A 23,127-nucleotide genomic window follows, 5' to 3' on the forward strand; every position below is an offset into this window, starting at 1 on the left:
CCTTCTTTCTGGCCTAATCAACTCTGCTCCTTAAAACCACTCCACCTGCGTCCCGGTCATTTCACCTAAACTTGCTCATGCTCTGACCAGCGCGTGGTATTCCTAAGCCAACAGCACCACCTAGTGGAAACAGAAATCCTCTTCATAACACACATCGCCAGTCCTCTGCCATCCCCTTCATTCCCCTCTCATACCGTTAAACCGGAGGGTCTGGCCGCGCCGTGGCTCATGCCTGTCATCCCAGCACCTTGGGAGGCCGTGGTGGGCGGATCACGAGCTCAAGAGTTCGAGACCAGCCTGGCCAACATGGTGAAACCCCGTCTCTACTAAAAGTAGGAAAATTAGCCAGGCGTGGTGGCGGGCACCTGTAGACCCTGCTACTCGGGAGGCTGAGGCAGGAGAATGCCTTGAACCAGGGAGGCGGAGGTTGCAGTGAGCCGAGATTGCACCACTGCACTCCAGCCTGGGGGACAGAGTGAGATTCTGTCTCAAAATAAAATAAAAAGTGTTACAGCTCTTTTAGAATTTGTCTAGCAGCCTTTCTGTTTTTTTGCCGGAAAGCCCCTAAAAAATTTATTTAAAAAAAATATAATAAAATAAAAAAATAAAATTAAATAAGGCCAGGCATGGTAGCGCACACCTGTAATCCCAGCATTTTGTGATGCCGAGGTAGGCAGATTACCTGAGGTCGGGAGTTCAAGACCGACCTAACCAACATGGAGAAACCCGTCCCTATAAAATTAAATTAAATTAAATTAAATTAAATCAGGCTCTAAGCTACTTCTCTGATGGGAGAGCTCTGCTTTCAACAGTTAGGAGGAAGATGGCTTCTGTAGCCACATTTGAGTCTGGATATTGTCCCATCAGCAGGAAAATTGCCATTCTGTTCCTACTTTTTTTTTTCTTTCTTTCTTTCTTTCTTTTAGAGATGCAGTCTTGCTCTGTTGCCCAGGCTGGAGTGCAGTGGCGCAATCTCAGCTCACTGCAACCTCTGCCTTCAGGTTCAGGCGATTCTCCTGCCTCAGCTTCCCAAGTAGCTAGGATTACAGGCACACGCAACCACGCCCAGCTAATTTTTGTATGTTTGGTAGAAAGAGGTTTCACCATGTTGGCCAGGCTGGTCTTCAACTTCCGACATCAGGTGATCCACCCATCTTGGCCTCCCATAGTGCTGGGATTACAGGCGTGAGCCACTGTGCTTGGTATTATGTAAGATTTTTAAGGACTAAATTAGCCTGTTGACAGTTTCAGATCTGAGGAATGTTCCAGATGGACCTGGGGTCTCCTCTCAGAAATGGGACCCAGAGGGGCAGGGCATAGTGGCTCACGCCTGTAATCCCAGCACTTTCAGAGGCCAAGGCCTGAGGTTAGGAGTTCAAGACCAGTCTGGCCAACATGGTGAAACTTCGTCTCACTAGTGAACTACAAAATGTAGCCGGGCATCGTGGCACATGCCTGTGATCCCAGCTTCTTGGGAGGCTGAGGGAGGAGAATCATTTGAAGCCGGAAGGTGGAGGTTGCAGTGAGCTGAGATCACGTCACTGCATTCCAGCCTGGCTGACAAAAAAAAAAAAAAAAAAAAAAAAAAGAAATGGGATGTGGATGAAGGGAAGGAGCCCCCATCTCCTAGAGAAGAGGCTCACCTCAGCAGACTTCAAACTGCAAACCCACCTTGGGCCCCAAACACAGGGGGAGTTAGGAATTAGTGCTCTTAGCTGGGTGCAGGTGCTCACGCCTGTAATGCCAGCACTTTGGGAGGTCGAGGCGGGTGGATCACGAGGTCAAGATATGGAGACCGTCCCGGTCAACATGGTGAAACCCCGTCTCTACTAAAAATACAAAAAGAAAATTAGCTGGACATGGTGGCGCGTGCCTGTAATCCCAGCTACTCAGGAGGCTGAGGCAGGAGAATTGCCTGAACCCAGGAGGCAGAGGTTGCAGTGAGCCGAGATCGTGCCATTGCACTTCAGCCTGGGTAACAAGAGCGAAACTCCGTCCCAAGGAAAAAAAAAAAAAAAAAAGTTGCCTGAAGAGGTGCACACAGTCTGCGCTGCTGCCCTCCAGCTGGAAGGGATTCTCAGTTCTTTCCTATTGGCTGGAGCCCTTCACAGAATGTCCCCCACCCCTTCCAGTACCTGCTGCACTGCCCCTCCCCCTCTGCAGAATGTCTGGGGTCCTAAGTTCTAAACTGCTTTACTTTCAAATTTTACCGGACCTACCTGAACTCAGGAGAATCTGTTGAGGCAGGTCACTCTCTGGGTCCTGCTCTTGACTTTTCTCATCGTGGAAACTGTCAGACAGCGGTGATCAGCACCCAGCCTGAGGGGATGGCTTCAAATGGAGGTGAGTCTGTAGGGACAGGGGCATTATCCAAGTCTCTGTCACGTTTCAAATCCTTGGGAATTCAAATTTGACACTGCCCCAGGGACAGCTGATAGGGCTAGTGTCGAGGACAGAGGGAGCACTGGATGTCCCCAAAGACATCACACCTGGAGAGGGCCATGGCACCCTGAGTCTGTGGTTAGGGAGGACGGCTCCTTGGAGGTGGACCAAGATGCCTGGGGGAATACACCGTGTAGGGGAAAGGATGGAGTGGATGTACTGATTCTTTCTAGAGGGGGACAGGTCACGTCACCGTGTGTTTGTAGGGAGTGGTGGGATCGTGTTGTGCCGGTGGCCCAATGAAGATGGCGGGCAAGCCTGAGCCCTGTGTTATGTCTTCGGGCACCTGGACGGTGCCCTTCCATAGTGTTCAGAGGGATTTGGACTGGACTTTTCTAGATCTTAGGGAGGAGTGAGGAGAAGTCGTCTCAGCCAGAGACGACTGTTGGGTGTGATGGCTGGGACAGAGCATGCAGTGACAGCCTCTGGGTGGGCGAGCCTGGGGCTACTGTAACTGCCGCAGCCTCTCAGCTCGCTCCCCAGAGGTGGCTTCTCAGTCAGTTCAGGTAGCTGTTGGCTTTAACAGGGGTGGGGGCAGTGGGGAAGTTCAGGCAACACGGCCTGGGCTTCCCAGGTTGTTCTGAATTGTTCGTCCTTTTGTGGAAGCGCAGGTCTTCAGACCCACTTCCTCTTGTCTGCTAGCTCACGGCCTGTCCTCTGCACTTTGTGTTTCTGTGGAGATCAACAATTTGCCTCTATTCCATGTCTACTACCTCATGAACAGGGGACAGGTGTGGACTCTTGCTGGTTCTCAGTGGAAAGGTCTGGAAAGACTGCTTTCCTTTTCAGTAGAGGAAGGAGAGTAGCACACAAAGAGGAAGATGGTCCTCTTATTATTATTATTCAAGTTAGGATGTGTGTCCTGACTGATGAAGTGCATGTGCTGTATCCCTGTTCCCCTTGACTGGAGACTGCATGAAGTCCTAGCGAACAGGGATGAGCTCCAGACAACTTTGCCACACCTGGCCTGTGGCCCAAGAACCTCTGGTTCTTGGTTGGTCACTCTATTCAGTTATTGGGAGCTCAAAGGAAAAGGACCAGAGATGGGCTCGTTGTCCCACGACCTACCGTAACGTGACCAGCAGCTGTGAAAATCTCCAGACACCCCCCCCTCCCCCCCGACAGCCCCACTGCTCACCGCTTGCTGGCTGTGCTCTAATCGTGTGCCGCTCTTGCTGGCTGTGCAATGACAGTATCTCAGGGAACTCCACCACTGCTTCTCAGACCTGCTCCCTGGCAACGGAGCTTCCTGAGTGGCAGCCAGGACCACCGAGCACTGAGGAAAGTGTCGCCTGACTCTGACCCATATTTAGCACTTGCTGGGCATGGTGCCAGAACAATCACTTGCACACTGGGTGTGATGCGTATGGGTTCTCTTCAGGGCTCACAGGGTGCTGGCTTGGGAGAGATTTCCATCCAGTGGTTTTCTTTCATTGTTTCTTTTTCAAGACGGAGTCTTGCTCTGTCACCCAGGCTAGAATGCAGTGGTGCAATCTGGGTTAACTGCCAGGCTCTCTAGTGAAGGGACCCTCCTACGGAGGAACAGAGCATGCGATGCACAATCAGGGACACTTGCAAGCTGCAGTTTCCCTGTCACATGCCCTCAGTTGTACGACACCCCTCTGATTCCCCAGTGACTAGGGCAGACCTGGAGACCCCAGCTCATTCACCTCTTTCCTTCATCTCCACAGCATGCCCAGAGCTGGAACCGGGTGTCACCAAGAACCCTGGCGCCTCCATGCCAGTGTTCACGGCTCTGTCCTTTGCCACACCTGCTCCTGGCCCAGCAGATGGGCCGCAACTCGTGACGGCAGTGGTTCCTCCAGGCGGCCCTCCGGTGCTGTCTGCCTTCCCCAGGACCCCTCTGGTGGCAGGACAGGATGGCCAAGGCCTGAATTGGGCCGAGGCTTCCAACGTCCTTGTCCAGATGAAGACAGAAGTGGGGTCTGTGAAGGCCCCTCAGGCACAGACCTTGGTCCTACCTCAGGCTCCCCTCGTCTGGTAGGCTCCAGGTGCCATCTGTGAGGGAGTGGCATGTCCACTTCCCTCACCCCTGGCGGCTGTCCCTGTGGTGCCCGCTATGGCTGCCCACATCATTGGGGGCACCCAGGCCTGTGACGGAGGCTGGTCCCAGGGCCTTCCTCCTCCAGCACCACCACCTGCTCCCCAGCTGGGCCCCATCATGGCTCCAGGGAATGCTCGTCCATGGTCACAAGGGGTTCATGGAGAGGGCAGCCTGGCTCCCTCCCAGGCGAAGGCCCCGCCGGACAACTCCTGCAACCCCCAGAGCGTGTATGAGAACTTCCGACTCTGGCAGCACTACAAGCCCCTGGCCCGGAGGCACCTTCCCCAGAGTCCGAACACGGAAGCGCTTTCCTGTTTCTTCATGTGAGTGTCCTCGGGGCACCGGAGCTCACCCTGAAGCTCACCCATAAAGAGGCTGCTGGATGGACGGAAGGTCACGCTGTTCAGGGGAGCTTGCAGGGTAGTCTTGAAGGCGACAGGTTGAGCTATGGAAGGGCACATTTTCGGCAACATTCATCTGGCTGCCGCTCAGGACAGACTCTCAGGGCCCTCATCTCACCTGCCCCTCACTGTCCCGTGAGTCCAGCCAATCCTTACTGGGCAGGTATTTGCAGCTTTGCCCTCGATCCCTTCTAGAAAAAGGGACGACGTTCCTTCATTCAGAGGATGGTGAAGAGGTGACTTGAGCTCACACATGAGGCACACAGCACAGTGCCCGGCACATGCTGGGACACGTTACATGATAACTGTTAATGATTACTGTCCCTACTGCTATCGTTATCAGGACTAGGCTATCTAGGACAGTGTTCCCCAAAGCCACGGGCTCCAGTGATGGCTCTGAGGGCACCACGAGCCCAGCAGCCCAGGGCCACGGACTGTGGTGACTGAGGCAGCAATGCCAGCATCTGAGAGTTTGTCGATTCAGTCCCAGTTCTGCCTCTCTCCATCCTGCGGTGCCTCCGTGATCCTGTGTCCCCCGCTGATGAGCAAACCCGTACTCCACGGGAGCTTGAGCACATCCACCAGGCAACACACTGGCCACTCCCCTAGGCAAGTCCCCTGCCCAGGGTGTAGGTGTAAGGAGGCCCCATCTTTGTCCCAAAAAATCTTGCTGCCCCTGCATCCTGGAACTGGTTGCATTCTCCCTTGGAGCCGAGTCCCAGTGCACTGGGGACCCTGATTCGTGGAGTAGAGTTGCCCCAGGCTCACAGGCTTGGCGTGGAGTGGGCTTCGACGCCGTTCTGCTTTAGTTCTGGTTTCTACTCGTCTCCAGGACTCTGAGGCTGCATCCCCAGGGGCCGCCTTGCTCCAGAGTCTCCAGGAAGCTGGTTAAATGCTCAGTCCTGGGGCCTTGGAACCTGCATATTAACCCTCGCTCCCCGGTCATTCTGTGGGTGCGCTGTCTCAGTCAGCTCGGGCTCCGCCATAACTAATCCTATAGACTGGGTGCTTTATCAGGACACGCTCACGTCTCCCAGTTCCAGAGATCGGAAGTACCAGATCAAAGCAACAGCATATTGGTGTCCTGGGTGGAGAGGGCTGCCTCTGGCTGTGTCCTCTTGCGGGTGAGAGGGAGAGCCCTGGTGTCTCCTACTGCCCTTATCGGGGCTCGGATGCCATGATGGGAACTCACCCTCATGACCTGCTCTAACCCCGATTAACTCCAAGAACTGACACACCATGGACGGATTAGGGCTTCAGCACAGGAATGCCGGGGACACTCATGTTTCACACATAGTACTGAGTTCATTTGTCAACACTGTAACACTGAGGACTCGAGGGGCAGTTGGAGAGACCAGCCGGTGGCTTGTGTTGATGACTGATCTTGGGGGCATATCCTGCCCACGTGGGGGAGAACAGGACAGGGACAGATGGCAGGACATGTGTGGGGGGGACAGGGGCCGGGTGTTGGGACCAGTGGGCTTGGGACGGAGGGTGGGCTTATGGACTGGGACTGACTGCACTGCCTTACAGCCCAGTTCTCAGATCCCTGGCCCGGCGGAAGCCCACCATGATCCTGGAGGAGGGACTGTGGCGAGCCGTGCAGGAATGGCAGCACACGAGCACGTTTGACCGGATGATCTTCTACTAGATGGCGGGAAAGTGAGTCTGGGGTGCAGGGGCAGAGCCCACATGGCAGGGTGACAGAGGGTGACAGAAGCCGGATGGCCATGGTGGCTTCTCAGTGTGGAGCATGAGGAGGGTGTGGACAAACGAAGGCCCTCCTGGGCCCCTGGTTCCCTCAGGAAGCTGCTCCTCCCTCCTGGAGTGCTCTGGGGTCTCTATCCGGCCCTGGTGGGAAGCCACGCCCTGCTTGGCCTCGGGCCAACCCCTGCCAGACACTAAGGGTCAGGGACGGAGGAGCCAGCATCACAGCCCAAAGGAGATCACTGCCAGCTGTGAGGATGGGGAGAAGGGGCGCTGGGGACTATAGACAGAGCGGGGTGCACTCTCCTCACAGCAGTGGCCAGAAGTCGGTTTTCGCCCATCCCAGCCTGGCCAGGATTGGAGAAACCTGCGCTGGGTCAGGGGAGACCTGCGTCCAGGACACCATGAGACCCATCTCTGGCCTGCCTGCCTTTGCTCCTCGTAGTCCCTTCCCTTAAGACAGAAAGACAGCAGCCTCAGGGGAAAGGGGCCCTGTCTTTTGCACCCAGCTTTTGCTTCCTCCCGACCGGGGTCTCCCACGCTTCATCTTCCTGGGTTATCCTTCAGGGACCCACAGTCCCAACCTCAGGACTCATGCAACTGGGCAACATCATGGACGCCTTCTGCCATAAACCCCACCCCTGGTGCCCTCCTGGGCCTCGTGGCCCTGACTTAAGTCAGAAAGCCCTGTTGATGCCATGGGCTCTGCAGGGGCCGGGTGAGGGAGGGAGAGCCCAGAACTCTGGGAGTAGTTCCCTCTGGGACTGGGGGATGGGCCCCAAGGAGGGCCTGGACAGCCTGCCTGAGGCATGCCTTCCCATCCCTGCCATCGGCTGCTGCCTGGTCCTGGGGGCAGAGGGCCTGGACCCTCTCAGGATGGCCTACACCTTCTTCACCCCAGGTTCCTGGAGTTTGAGGCTGAGGAGGAGATGCAGATTCAGAAGTCGCAGTGGATGAAGGGGCCCCAGTGCCTGCCTCCTCCAGCCCTGCCGAGGCTTGAACCTCAGGGACCGTCGGCCCCTGAGGTGGTCAAGCAGCCAGGTATGGCTTCCCACATTCCCACAGGAGCCACGGCAAAGTCCAGAGGGGCCGAGGGAGGCCACTGTCCCCACACCCCATGCCTCCCTTCAAGAGAGGGATTTGTTCCTTCCAACAAGACAGCTCAGGGGAGCTGGGGGGCTGGGCGGCCCGTGCTCATCAAGTGGGTATTCACCTGGTCAGGTTTCCTAGCTACTCTCTCCCCTCGCCATTCCAAAACTCAACAATCTGCTCAGGAAGCAGGGATGAGCGGGTGGAGTACTCAGCATATCAGTGACTCCAAGCTTCCTCCAAAAGGATGCTGTCTCACATGTGCCCCTCCTGTGGCGTCTCTTCCAGGGGCGCTGTGGTTTAGGTGGTCCTGACCCAGCTGGGACCCACTTCAGCTCCCTGAGCCCTGCCCTCCCCTGTGTGATGCAGGCAGGAGGAGCAGCCCTCACCACGCCCATCCTCCTCCCTCCCTGCCTCAGTGTACCTTCCCAGCAAGGCCGGCCCCAAGGCCCCACCTGCCTGCCTGCCACCACCCAGGCCCCAGCGGCCAGCGGAGACCAAGGCCCACCTGACATCACCCAGGCCGCAGCAGCCAGCGGAGACCAAGGCCCCCGAGGAGATCCCCCCTGAAGTGGTGCAGGAGTATGTGGACATCGTACAGGAGCTGCTGGGGCCTCCCGTTGGGGCCATGGGGGAGCTCAACGGAGAATGGGAAGAGGGCGAAGTGAAGCAGGAAGGGGACGGGATGCTTCTAGACCCAGGTGTCCTGAGCTATGCTGACAATCTGTGTTCCCAGAAAGACTTCATCACCAAGGTGGGCTAGCCTCAAGTGCTGGAGTCTGCAGAATTCGAGGGGGTGGCACTCACAGGTCCTTGGAATTAAGCTCTGTTCCTTAGCTCCTCCGCAGTAGATGGCTGTGTGTGTTGCCATCGATTTGACTGTCTGCGTATGTGATTGTGTCTGTGTCTTTGTGTCTGTGATCGGTTACTCTGTGTCTGTGTGGGCGTGAGTGTGGAGTGTGGAAATTACTTGTGTCCATTTTCCTGTGCCATATGTGGGTCTCTTTGTGTGTCTGTGTGTGGTTTGTGTGTCTCTGTCTGCATGTGTGTACGCTACCAGGTCTATGGTCTGTGTGTGTAGCTGTGGTCGCCATGATATGAGACAGCTCCAGAAGGGTGGGGACGGGGCGCTCACTGCTTTCTGCATCTCCTCCAGGTGTCCTTGGCTCCAGGTTACTCCCTGCCCGGGAAGCTCACACCGTCTCCCTTCTGTTTCCAGGTGGAGGCCGTCATTCACCCCCGATTCCTGGAAGAATTGCTTTCCCCAGATCCACACATGGATTTCTTGGCCCTAAGCCAGGAGCTGGAGCAGGAGGAAGGACTCACCCTTGCCCAGGTAGAGCAGGGAGGGAGGGGAACCCAGGTACCCTGGGGGCAGGAGGGACCCGGCACATAAGCCCCACCTGATTGTCCACCCCACCCTGCGGGGGATGCTCGGCTTCTTGGGGAGCCACTCCGAGGCGGGGAGGTGCGGGTTCAGATGGAGTAGGATGGAGAGGAGCCAGGGAGGGGAGTCAGGATGCAAACTGCAGTGAGGCCCAGCGGGATGCCCAGCGGAGCCACACCCTCTGTCTTTGACAGGAAGCCCAGCTGCCTCAGGCTTCCCTGCCTGCCGCCCAAGCGCCTTGGTCTTCACCACCCTGGGCCCTGTTCACACTTGAGGCAGAGCCAGTAAGTGCCCCCTTTACTCCCGCAGGTAGCAGAGAAGCACCTCCTATCCTTGAAGGAGGAACGGTGTGAGAGGGCAGTCCCTAGTCATGGCACCACCCAGCTGGACTCAATCTCTTCTAAGTCTGCAGCGGGCCAAGGAGCAGAGAGAGATGTGCCTGGCCTGCCCACCCCAGACGGCTGCCCGGGACGCTCAGAGACAAGGCAGTGTGTGCACTGGGATGGCCAGGTCCAAAAACCCTGTTGTGCTTTTGGAGAGGCTGGATTCTCACAGGCCGAGGGCTGCCCGGCCAAACTCTCCTTCCCAGGATCACAGACCCACCCCCCAGAGGGCTTCCCGGGACCCTCAGGGACGAGGCAGGGTGCGCACTGGGATGGTCAGGTCCATAAACCCTGTTGCGGTTTTGGAGAGACTGGATTCCCGCTGGCTGAGGGCTGCCCGGCCAGACTCTCCTCCCCAGGACCATAGACCCACCTGCCCAGGTGTGGGGACCAAGGACACCTGGGGTCTCCCTGGAGCCTCTGCTGTCAGGAGTCACGCAGGCTGTCTAAGGGGTCAAGTGAGGAGGGGAGGGAAATCCCTGGCATAGTTTCTGCCGTGGGTACCAACTACAGGCTGCGGCCCTGGAAGCTGTCCCAGAGCCCTGTCCCTGCCTCGGGCCTTCTCAGCCTAGAAGGGCGGGAACCCCAGGGAGCTCTTCAGTCCCAATCTGTAAAGAGAAGAGACCTCAGCCCAGCACCCGCTCCTGCCACCAAGTCCAAGAAGCGAGCTCTCTTCAGAGGCCCATCCCCTGTTCAGATGCCCCACCTAAGGCCTGGGCTCAGAGTCTCTGGGGCGCAGTCCCTGGCTTGGGGGCTGGGTGGCCCCTCGCAGTCTAAAAAGAGAAAGGGTGACCCCTTCTTCTCTAAGAGGAAGAAAATGCAGCATTGTAGTCAGTAGAGGGACAGGGCAGGCTCTCTGGTGCCAATCCCCAAGGGTGGGGCTCTCAACTCTCGGACCCTCAGGCCATCAGGTGCCTCAAAGCAAAGACTTCTCCCCCAGTGCTGATCTTGCTGGGCCTTAGCTTGATGGGGGAGGGTGGGGGAAGGAAGGGGCAGGAGGGAGGGGAGGGAGAGGGTGGCTCAACCGGAAGGGAGGGCCTAGGGGTAGGGGGCGGGGAGCAAAACCTTGGAGGGCTCATGTGTAAATCTGAATAAACACAGTTGTGTTGGAAATGCTCTCCGGGCTGCTGCCTCTGTCCTCAGGGCTGTGCTGCTCAGTGGAGGGGGTCTGTGAGGGAGTACAGAGGGCCTGGGAGATGCCAGGCACTGGGTACCCACGGGGGCCAGCCCCACGCCTTCCTCCAGGTGTAGGCTGCCCCTTCAGATGCTCCAGGAACTGACGGATGCTGAGGAGACCCTGATCCCTCCCACCAACCACTCACAAGGCCCCGACTGCTTTAGTTATCAGCATCCCTGGAAAATCCTGGGATGTTGAGAGCTGGCTGGCTCTTGTTCTGCCCCGTGGGAGCTGAGGAGAAGGCAGCTGCCCGCAACATGGACACGGGGAGAGGCGGTCACTCTTGCTTAACCCTCATCAGGAAGAGCTCAGGCCCTGGGCCGAGGGGAGATGTCGAGGCATCCGTCCACACAGGTGTGTTTGGGATACGACGGTGTGTGGGGAGCAGGGGAAGTCCTTCTGCTGGTTTCTGGTCAGGAAAGAATCTTGTCCAACTGGCGGAAGCAGATGCTCCTTGCTGCGGCTGTCACAGGGACTGGCCTCGGGGCACACGGGGTCCTGCATGGAGGCCCCCACACCTATGATTCCCTTCCCATATGATGACGGAACTCTTGTGTGGAATTGATGCAGACACAGATTTGAACCCAAGAGGTGGATGTTGCAGTGAGCCGGGATAGCACCATTGTACTCAAGCCTGGGCAACAACGGCAAAACTCCACCTCAAAAATAAAAATAAAAATAAATTAGCTGGGCTAATCCCAGCTGCTCGAGAGCCTGAGGCAGGATAATCACTTGAACCTGGGAGGCAGAGGTTGCAGTGAGCCCAGATGGCGCCATTGCACTCCAGCCTGGGCGGCAAGAGCAAAACTCCTACCAAAAAAAAAAAAAAAGAAAAAAATAATGATCCAGGCATAGTGGCATGCTCCTGTAGTCCCAGCTACTTGGGAGGCTGAGGCAGGAGAATTGCTTGAAACCAGGAGACGCCCACCATCTCACCCAGCTAATTTTTCGCCATTATTTGTAAACATGGGGTTTCACTACGTTGGCCGGGCTGGTCTCAAACTCCCGATCTCGGGTAATCCACCCGCTTCAGCCTCCCAAAGTGCTGGGATTACAGGCGTGAGCCACCATGCTCCATCCATCTCTTTCAATAAGCTTCTGCACAGCAAAGGAAACAAACGACAGAGCAAAGAGACAACCTGCCGAATGGGAAACGACGTGTGCAAACTGTTCACGACAAAGGACTAAAATCCAGAATACGTAACGAGCTCAAATAACCAACGATGAAAAACAACAAATAATCCCACTAAAAAACGGGCAAAGGACATCAAAAAACATACAAATGGCCAACTGATATATGAAAAAATGATCACATCAGTAATCACCAGGTAAGTGCCAATCAAAACTACAACGAGATACCTACCACCTCACCACAGCTAGGATAACTATTCTTAAAAATACAAACAGCGGATGCTGACATGATGCGGAGGAAAGGGAACTCTTACACACTGAGGCGGGACTGGAAATTAGTAACGTCGTTATGAAAACCAGTATGGAGATTTCTCAAAATACTAAAAACAAAACCACTACTTGATCCAGCCATCCCACTACTGGCTATTTAACCAACATAAAAGAAATCGGTATATCAAATCAGTATACACTCACATGTTTATCACAGCGCTATTGACAACAGCAAAGATATGGAATCGACCCAAGTATCCAACAATGAGCAGACAAGGAAAGCGTGGCATATATACACGATGGAACGCTATTCAGCCAGAAAAAACCATGAAATCACCTTGTTTGCAGCAACATGGATGAAGCTGCAGGTCATTATGTTAAGTGAAATAAGCCAGGCCAGCCATAGGAAGAAAAACATCACACATTCTCACAAACATGTGGGAGCTAAAAACAACAACGACAACAAAAAAAAAGTTGACCTCATGGAAACAAAGAATACAATGACAGGTATCAGAGGCTGGGAAGGGATGGGGGTGAGGAAGAGAGGTTGGTTAACGGGTACAAACATACAGTTAGAAACAGTAAGTTCTAACGTTCTATAGCAGAGTACGGTCACCATAGTTAGCTCAGGCTTGGAGTGCAATGGTGCGACGTATTTGCAATATGTTAGCAAATACGTATTGTATATTTCAAAGTAGCTGAAAGAGAAGGCTAGAATTGTTACCAGCACACAGAGATGATAAATCTCGGCCAGGCACGGTAGCTCACGCCTGTAATCCCAGCACTTTGGGAAACTGAGGCAGGTGGATCACGAGGTCAGGAGTTCAAGATCAGCCTGGCCAAGATGGTGAAACCCTGTCTCCACTAAAAATACAAAAATTAGCTGGGCATGTTGGCAGGCGACTATGGCTGTTTCAGGAAACATCCATTTACACTGTTTCCTGGATTGCAGGCGTAAAAACATGACTGAAGACATATACCGGCCCTACTGCCTGGACAATTCATAACCGTCGTAACAGTTACCATCTCGCTACTCAGAAGATTATATAGAAGTTGTATTTTTCATGAGACTCTATGACCTACTACCCCTAACTCTGACATACACATATTGTACAACCTTAACATATAATTATCAAATGTGATAACCAACGTTCTGTAAATTACCAGCTATTACCATATTTTGGTGTTTGCCTGTTAACCAAGCTGAGGAGGGAAGGGGGAGGTTGGAAGAAGCCTCATTTCACCTGCCCTTTCCCAAATTGCACTTCGAGAGTGTTCAAAAACTCAGTGTGTCCACGTCTAAATCTCCAAGTGGGTCTAATTTTCACTGCTTAACAAAAGCGATGTAGAAAGCAATTACTGTAACCTCCATCAATCTTTTCAGATTGCACAGAATTCCCTCCTGAAAATTCCAATAGAAAAAAAGACAGGCATTCCCGTTTTAGTATGTACGTCGTCTTTCACACAAGTCATCGGAGAGTGAAAGCCTTTAAAACATCAAAATGTTCTCGGTATAGCTTTCCGACGAACGTGATAAAATAGACAAATAATCCATATTTACCAAGATTAAAAACACTTCCACCACGTATGGAAAATCTCTCCAAAAACACAGAATCTAATTCAAAATTTATAACTAAAAAGAGAGGGATCGATCCAAGATGGCCGGTTAGGAGGAACTCGGGATTGCAGCTCCAAGAGAAAGTGCAGAGGGTGAGTGGACGCCGCATTTCCAGATGGATTTTTACTGCCCACAGACCAGGGGATTCACAGGCGGAGGAGCCCCACGGGTCGCCAGCGCCGCTGGTTTGACCGGCGCGGCCGCTCGACCTGCTCCCCGGGGCAGCGGCTCCATGTGCAGAGTGAGTGAGACTGAGTCCCCTCTAAGCCAGCAAGGGGAGCTGAAACGGGGAGTCAAGCCAGGAGATTCCCGGGCAAAAACGCGCCACGGGAAACACAACTGAACCCGGGATGGTCCAGCTCTGTGGAGGAGGGGCGTCCTCCATTACGGAAACACCCTGCAGTTCCCAGGGCAATTTGCAGCAACCAAGGCAACCCGTCACTACAGAGACTCCGTCACTACAGGGGCGGGCCAACATAGCGGAAGCAGTTCTAACTACACCCATATAAACAGGACTGCAGGGAAGTTCACACGGAAGCTGGGCGGAGCCCACAGCAGCTCAGCGAAGCCTCTGCAGGCTGAGTGTGACTAGGCTGCCACCTTGTGGGCAGGAAAAACGGCAGCAAGACAGCGGAAAATCATACAGCCCTAACTCCCCGGGACAGAACACCTGGGGAAAGAAAAAAGGGGTTTATGAGTTCTGCTGCCGCAGACTTAAAATTACCAAAATCAGAAAGACAGCAACTACAAAGTCGATAGGTGGATAAATCCACAAAGATGGGAAGAAACCAGTGCAAAAAGGATGAAAACACCAGAAACCACAACACCTCTCCTCCTCCAAGGGAGCACAACTCCTCACCAGCAAGGGAACAAGACTGGATGGAGAATGAGTGTGATGAAATGACAGAATCAGCTTTCAGAAAGTGGATAATAAGAAACTTCCGCGAGCTAAAAGAACATGTTCGAACCCAATGCAAAGAAACTAAGAACCTTGAAAAAAGACTTGACGAAATGCTAACGAGAATGGACAACTTAGAGAGGAATAGGAGTGAACTGATGGGAGCCGAAAAACACAACACGAGAACTTCGCGAAGCATGCACAGGTTTCAACAGGCGAATTGACCAAGCAGAAGAAAGGATATCAGAGGTCGAAGATCAACTCGATGAAATAAAACAAGAAGGCAAGATTAGAGAAAACAGCGTAAAAAGGAATGAACAAAGTCAACAAGAAATATGGGACTATGTGAAAAGACCTAATCTACGTTTGATAGGTGTACCTGAATGTGACGAAGAGAATGTATCCGAGCTGGAAAATGCTCTTCAGGATATTATCCAGGAAAACTTCCCCAACCTAGCAAGGCAGGCCAATATTCAAGTCCAGGAAATACAGAGAACACCACAAAGATACATACTCTTCTAGAAGAGCAACCCCAAGGCACATAATCGTCAGATTCACCAGGGTTGAAATGAAGGAGACAATACTAAGGGCAGCCAGAGAGAAAGGTCGGGTTACCCACAAAGGGAAGCCCATCAGACTCACAGCACATCTCTCAGCAGAAACCCTACAGGCCAGAAGAGAGTGGGGGCCGATATTCAACATCCTTAAAGAAAAGAACTTCCAACCCAGAATTTCATATCCAGCCAAACTAAGCTTCCTAAGTGAAGGAAAAATAAAATCCTTTGTGAACAAGCAAGTACTCAGAGATTTCATCACCACCAGACTAGCTTTACAAGAGCTCCTCAAGGAGGCACTACACACAGAACAACCAGTACCAGCCACTCCAAAAACACACGAAATGGTAAAGAGCATCAACCAGTGGGCAAAACAGCCAGCTAGCATCAAAATGACAGGATCGAATTCACACCTAACAATATTAACCCTAAATGTAAACGGACTAAATGCCCCAATCAAAAGACACAGACTGGCAAATTGGATAAAAAGCCAAAACCCATCAGTGTGCTGTATCCAGGAAACCCACCTCACATGCAAGGATACACAAAGGCTCAAAATAAAGGGATGGAGGAAGATTTACCAAGCAAATGGAGAGCAAAAAAAAAGCCGGAGCTGCAATTCTCACCTCTGACAAAATAGACTTGAAAGCAACAAAGATCAAAAGAGACAAAGAAGGACATTACATAATGGTAAAAGGATCAATGCAACAAGAAGAGCTAACGATCCTAAATATATATGCACCTAATACAGGAGCACCCAGATACATAAGGCAAGTTCTTAAAGACTTACAAAGAGATCTAGACTCCCACACAATAATAGTGGGAGACTTCAACACACCATTGTCAATATTAGACAGATCGACGAGACTGAAAATTAACAAGGACATCCAGGGCTTGAACTCAGACTGGAACAAGCAAACCTAATAGACATTTACAGAACTCTCCACCCCAGATCCACAGAATATACATTCTTCTCAGCACCACATCACACTTACTCAAAAACTGACCACATAATTGGAAGTAAATCACCCCTCAGCAAATACAAAAGAACGGAAACCATATAACAAACAGTCTCTCGGACCACAGTGCAATCAAGTTAGAACTCAGAATTCAGAAACCAACCCAGAACCGCACAGCCTCATGGAAAATCAACAACTTTCTCCTGAATGTTGACTGGATAAACAACGAAATGAAGGCGGAAATAAAGATGCTCTTCGAAACCAACGAGAACAAAGACACCACATACCAGAATCTCTGGGACACATTTAAAGCCGTCTCTAGAGGAAAATATATAGCAATAAGTGCCCACATGAGAAGAAAGGAGAGATCTAAAATTGACACCCTATCGTCAAAATTGAAAGAGCTAGAGGAGCAAGATCAAAAAAACTCAAAACCTAGCAGAAGACAAGAAATAAATAAGATCAGAGCAGAACTGATGGGAGATAGAGACACGAAAAACCCTACAAAAAAAAAATCAATAAATCCAGGAGCTGGTTTTTTGAAAAGATCAACAAAATAGACCAGTAACCAGATTAATAAAAAAAAAAAAAGAAAAGAGAGAATAACCAAATAGATGCAATAAAAAATGATAAAGGGGATATCACCACAGATGCCACAGAAATTCAAACCGTCATCAGAGATTATCACAAACAACTCTATGCACATAAACTAGAAAACCTGGAAGAAATGGATAAATTCCTGGACACTTGCCTCCTCCCAAGCCTAAACCAGGAAGAAGTCGAAACCCTGAATAGACCAATAACAAGGTCGTCTGAAGTCGAGGCAGCAATTAAGAGCCTACCACCCAAAAAACGCCCAGGTCCAGATGGGTTCACAGCCGAATTCTACCAGACATACAAAGAGGAACTGGTACCATTCCTACTGAAACGATTCCAAATAATCCAAAAAGAGGGAATCCTTCCCAAATCATTTTATGAGACCAACATCATCCTGATACCAAAACCCGGCAGAGACTCAACAAGAAAAGGAAACTACAGGCCAATATCCATGATGAACATAGATGCAAAAATCTTCAATAAAATACTGGCAAGCCGACTGCAACAGCACATCAAAAAGCTTATCCACCATGATCAAGCAGGCTTCATCCCGGGGATGCAAGGCTGGTTTAATATACGCAAGTCTATCAATGTAATTCACCACATAAACGGAACCAAAGACAAAAACCACATGATTATCTCAATTGAGGCAGAGAAGGCCTTCGACAAAATTCAACAGCCCTTCATGCTAAAAACTCTCAATTAACTAGGTATCGACGGAACGTATCTCAAAATAATAAAAGCTATTTACGACAAACCAACAGCCAATATCATACTGAATGGGCAAAAACTGGAAGCATTCCCCTTGAAGTCTGGCACTGGAAAAGGATGCCCTCTCTCACCACTCCTATTCAATATAGTACAGGAAGTTCTAGCCAGAGCAATCAGGCAAGAAAAAGAAATAAAGGGTATTCAATTAGGAAAGGAGGAAGTCAAATTGTCTCTATTTGCAGACGACATGATTGTATACCTAGAAGACCCCGTCATCTCAGCCCAAAATCTCCTGAAACTGATAAGCAACTTCAGCAAAGTCTCAGGATACAAAATCAATGTGCAAAAATCACAGGCATTCCTATACACCAATAACAGACTTAAAGAGAGCCAAATCAAGAACGAACTGCCATTCACAATTGCTACAAAGAGAATAAAATACCTAGGAATACAACTAACAAGGAATGTAAAGGACCTCTTCAAGGAGAACTACAAACCACTGCTCAACGAAATAAGAGAGGACACAAACAGATGGAGAAACATTCCATGTTCATGCTTAGGAAGAATCACTATCGTGAAAATGGCCATACTGCCCAAAGTAATTTACAGATTCAACGCTATCCCCATCAAGCTACCAATGACCTTCTTCGCAGAACTGGAAAAAACCACCTTAAACTTCATATGGAACCAAAAGAGAGCCCGCATAGCCAAGTCAATTCTAAGCAAAAAGGACAAAGCGGGAGGCATCACACTACCGGACATCAAACTCTACTACAAGGCTACAGTAATCGAAACAGCATGGTACTGGTACCGAAACAGAGATATAGACCAATGGAACAGAACAGAGGCGTCAGAGGCAACACAACATATCTACAACCATCTGATCTTTGACAAACCTGATAAAAACAAGCAATGGGGAAAGGATTCCCTGTTCAAGAAGTGGTGTTGGGAAAACTGGCTAGCCATATGCAGAAAGCAGAAACTCGACCCCTTCCTGACACCTTACACTAAAATTGACTCCAGATGGATTAAAGACTTAAGCATAAGACCTAACACCATAGAAACCCTAGAAGGAAACCTAGGCAAAACCATTCAGGACATAGGCGTAGGCAAGGACTTTATGACCAAAACACCAAAAGCATTGGCAACAGAAGCCAAAACAGACAAACGGGACCTAATCAAACTCCACAGCTTCCGCACGGCGAAAGAAACAGTCAATAGAGTGAATCGGCAACCAACAGAATGGGAAAAAATTTTTGCAGCCTACCCGTCTGACAAAGGGCTGATATTCAGAGTTTACAATGAGCTAAAACAGATTTACAAGAAAAAAACAAACAAGCCCATTCAAAAATGGGCGAAGGATACGAACAGATACTTTACAAAAGAAGACATACATGAGGCCAACAAGCATATGAAAAATGCTCATCATCACTGGTCATTAGAGAAATGCAAATCAAAACTACATTGAGATACCATCTCACGCCAGTTAGAATGGCGATCATTAAAAAATCTGGAGAAAACAGATGCTGGAGAGGATGTGGAGAAATAGGAACACTTTTACACCGTTGGTGGGAGTGTAAATTAGTTCAACCGTTGTGGAAGACAGTGTGGCGATTCCTCAAGGACCTAGAAATAGAAATTCCATTTGACCCAGCAATCCCATTACCGGGCATATATCCAAAGGATTATAAATCGTTCTACTATAAGGACACATGCACACGAACGTTCACTGCAGCACAGTTTACAATAGCAAAGACCTGGAACCAACCCAAATGCCCATCGATGATAGAATGAACAGGAAAAATGTGGCACATATGCACCATGGAATATTACGCAGCCATCAAAAACGATGAGTTCGCGTCCTTTGTAGGGACATGGATGAACCTGGAAACCATCATTCTCAGCAAACTGACACAAGAACACAAAATCAAACATCGCATGTTCTCACTCATAGACGGGTGTTGAACAAAGGGAACACGTGGACACAGGGAGGGGAGCACTGTACACTGGGGTCTGTTGCGGGGGAGTGGGGGGGGACAGTGGAGGGGTGGGGAGTTGGGGAGTGGTAGCATGGGGAGAAATGCCAGATATAGGTGAAGGGGAGGAAGGCAGCAAATCACACTGCCACGTATGCACCTATGCAACAGCCTTGCATGATTTTCACATGTACCCCAAAACCTAAAATGCAATTAAAAAAAAAAAAAGAGAAATGTAAAAACAATTACATAAACAAACTTGGAAATGCCTATGGGTTGACATTACTGAAGCCATTACTCAAAAGAAACCTCTGTAAAATCGAGAACGCACAATCAAAGCAATAAGATGCTGGAGAAAGCCAAACCAGAGGGGCCGCGCAGTCCCGCATTGCAAATGTCAACACATTCATTCCTAGACGAATACATCCAAGGTCACTCACTAAGAAGAAGAAAAGTGCCTGGCTCTCTAGAGCATGCAAGTTTCGCCCCGCGCATCAGGAAGGGGGCTGCGCCGGCGCGAGGACTGGCCGGTGGGCGTTCCGGCAACCTACAGCTTGCAAGGACCACGGCCATCCCCCGGGCCTAGGAAGGGTGGTCCGAGGGCAGGCCCGAGTCCCCAGGGTGACCCTACCCGCCCCTCCCCCCGCCCCGGGATTCTGCAACGCTCCCCGTCCCCGCGCCCGACTGCACAGCGCCGCCGCCCCCAGCCCGCGGGCCTCCCAGCTCTGCTTCAAACAAAGCGCGAGCTAACGGGCCGAAAGCGGCCAGGAAAGTGGGGACAGGAGGGTGGCGGCTACGTTGGCGGGGGGCGGCGGAGATGGGGGGATGGAGGAGTATGGGCCGGCGAAAAAGGAGCGCGCGCCCGCCCCGAGACCCAGGCCCGCCCCGCCCGGGTCCCCGCCGCGGCCCGGCCGGCAGTGGGCGCGGTGCGGGCGCCGCTGGAAAAACAATGCTCCGCCGGGCGCCGCGCAAGCCGCACTCACCTGCGCCCCCGGCCAGGCCGCCGCACCCCTGGCCCGCTCGCAACCCGCACCCCCTCACGGGCCTGCACGACCCACGCTCGCCCCGCGCGGACCTTACCTGCTGGCCGCTGAGGCCGCCGTCCACAGGCCCGCGGTTGCCGCCGTCGCACGTTCGCGTTTCCGCCGGCCCCAGCCCGAGCCAAAAGGCGCCTGCTGGATCCCGCTCCGTCGCCGCGGACGCCGCCGGCTCCTTAGCCGGCAGCGAAACCGCGCACTGCGCCCGACCGACTGCAACTGCAGCCCCGGCGCCCGCTACGCCGGCGCAGTGGAGCGGGGCGGGGCGGTGGAGCGAGGCGCAGGCGCGCTGGAGCGGGGCGGGGCGGTGGAGCGGGGCGCAGGCGCGGTGAAGCGGGGCGGGGCGGTGGAGCGGGGCGCAGGCGCGGTGGGGCGGGGCGGGGCGGGGCGGTGGGGCGGGGCGATGGAGGGGGCGGCTAAGGCGGGGCCCGAACTCCAGACTTCCAGGTGCGCGCCGGCAATGCGCGGCGGCAAGCGGCCGGAGCCCTGGAGCCTGAGGGGGCGCAGCTTCTCCTGGAGGGCAGGCAGCCAGAGAACGGCTTCGTTTTCGTTTTCAAACAGTAGGACTTTCTTTTTTTTTTTTTTTTTTTTTTTTTTGGTGTTAAGACGTGGTTTCACCATGTTGGTCAAGCTGGTCTTGAACTCTCGACCTCAGGTGATCCGCCCGCCTTGGCCTCCAAAGTGCTTGGATTACAGGCGTGAGCCACCGTGCCCGGCCAAGACTGTCAAGAAAGGACATGCCCCCTTTGTCCTGGGACGTAAGCCGCAAGTCGTCCTCAGTGGTGCACAGCGCGAATACTGAGGAAGCTGGATCACGGGGCTGGGCTGCGAGCCTTCCACTGTGAGGAGGGCTCAGAGGCTGGCCCAAGCCCCACTTTGCGGGGGGCGCACCCAGAGACGGCCCTGCACAGCCAGGTCCCGAAGGTCACCCCCCAGGACGAGGCCGATAGCGATGTGGGTGAGGACCCTGAGCCTGAGACCACACCCCAGAAGGCTGACGAGGACACCGGCCCGGACCAGGTAGGCCTCCCCTTCTCTGTTCCAGCTGTGGGCTGCAGGCCTTTCCTCGGGAGGGGTTTGGGGTTTTCAGTGGGTGTCACCTCACACCTTGTTTAGAGGAATGTGGCACACTGGCTGGCTCCCTCCCCACCCACCATTGTCTCTCCCCTACCCCCCCCAACTGTCCCCTGTGTGTGATGCTCCTCTCCCTGAGTCCACGTGTTCTCGTTGTTCAACACCCACCTATGAGTGAGAACATACGGTGCTTGGCTTTCTGTTCTTGGGTCAGTTGACTGAGAATGATGGTTTCCAGATTCCTCCAAGTCCTTACAAAGGACACAAACTCATCGTTTTTTATAGCTGCTTAGTATTCCATGGTGTACATGTACCACAGTTTCTTTGTCCAGTCTATCATTGGTGGGCATTTGGGTTGGTTCCAGGTCTTTGCTATGGTACACAGGGCTGCAATGAACATACGTGTGCATGTGTCTTTAGAGTCGAAGGATTTGTAGTTTTTTAGGGTATATTCCCAAGAGTGGGATTGTTGGGTCAGATGGAATTTCTATTTCTAGATCCTTGAGAAAGCGCCACACGGTCTTCCACAATGGACACGGGGCCTTTTCTCCCTCTATGTCCTGGTGTGATGTGGACCCCTGGACACGGGGCCTGTCCTCCCTCTGTGTCCTGGTGTGATATGGACGTGTGGACACAGGGCCCAGCCTTCCTCCCTCTATGTCCTGGTGTGGCGTGAACCCATGGACATGCGGTCTGTCCTCCCTCTGTGTCCTGGTGTGATATGGAAGTGTGGACAAAGAGTCCTCCCTCTATGTCCTGGTGTGATATGGAAGTGTGGACAAAGAGCCCAGCCTTCCTCCCTCTATGTCCTGGTGTGACGCGGACCCCTGGACATGGGGCCTGTCATCCCTCCGTGTCCTGGTGTGATGTGGACGTGTGGAGACAGGGCCCAGCCTTCCTCCCACCATGTCTTGGTGTGGCATGAACCCGTGGACATGGGGCCTGTCCTCCCTCTGTGTCCTGGTGTCATGCGGACGTGTGGACAAAGAGCCCAGCCTTCTTCCCTCTATGTCCTGGTGTGACGTTGACACCTGGACATGGGGCCTGTCCTCCCTCTGTGTCCTGGTGTGATGTGGACCCGTGGACACGGGGCCTGTCCTCCCTCTATGCCCTGGTGGGACCTGGACCCTTGGACATGGGGCCTTTCCTCTCTCTGTGTCCTGGTCTGATGTGGACGTGTGGACACAGGGCGCAGCCTTCATCCATCTCTGTCCTGGTGTGACGTGATCCCCTGGACATGGAGCATTTACTCCCTCTGTGTCCTGGTGTGATGTGGACGTGTGAACACAGGACCTGGCCTTCCTCCCTCTATGTCATGGTATGACATGGACACCTGGAAACGGGGCCTGTCTTTCCTCTGTGTCCTGCTGTGACATGGACCGCTGGACACATGGCCTGTCCTCCCTCTGTGTCCTCGTGTGATGTGGCAGTGTGCACACACGGCCCAGCCGTCCTCCCACTGTGTCCTGGTGTGGACCCCTGGACACGGGGCTTCTCCTCCCTCTGTGTCCTGGTGTGATGTGGACCCCTGGACATGGGGCCTCTCCTCCCTCTGTGTCCTGGTGTGATGTGGACGTGTGGACACAGGGCCCAGCCTTCCTCCCTCTATGGACTGGTGTGACGTGGACTCCTGGACACCTGGACTGTCCTC

The 23,127-nt window shown here is 52.8% G+C and overlaps 1 non-coding gene and 1 pseudogene across 1 annotated transcript; both read left to right on the forward strand.

The window, feature by feature from the left end:
* The first annotated feature begins 503 nt into the window (after positions 1-503).
* On the forward strand, positions 504-566 carry LOC135271131 (U7 small nuclear RNA). The gene has a single exon (XR_010339240.1). It is a non-coding gene; the product is annotated as a U7 small nuclear RNA (small nuclear RNA).
* Positions 567-2,312: 1,746 nt separating this feature from the next.
* LOC135271062 (NUT family member 2G-like) lies at positions 2,313-10,312 on the forward strand (annotated as a pseudogene).
* The last annotated feature ends 12,815 nt before the right edge of the window (positions 10,313-23,127 follow it).

Source organism: Aotus nancymaae, unplaced genomic scaffold, assembly GCF_030222135.1.
Source record: "Aotus nancymaae isolate 86718 unplaced genomic scaffold, 86718_ANA_hifiasm-v0.15.2.pri h1tg000075l, whole genome shotgun sequence".
Classification (NCBI taxonomy): domain Eukaryota; kingdom Metazoa; phylum Chordata; class Mammalia; order Primates; family Aotidae; genus Aotus; species Aotus nancymaae.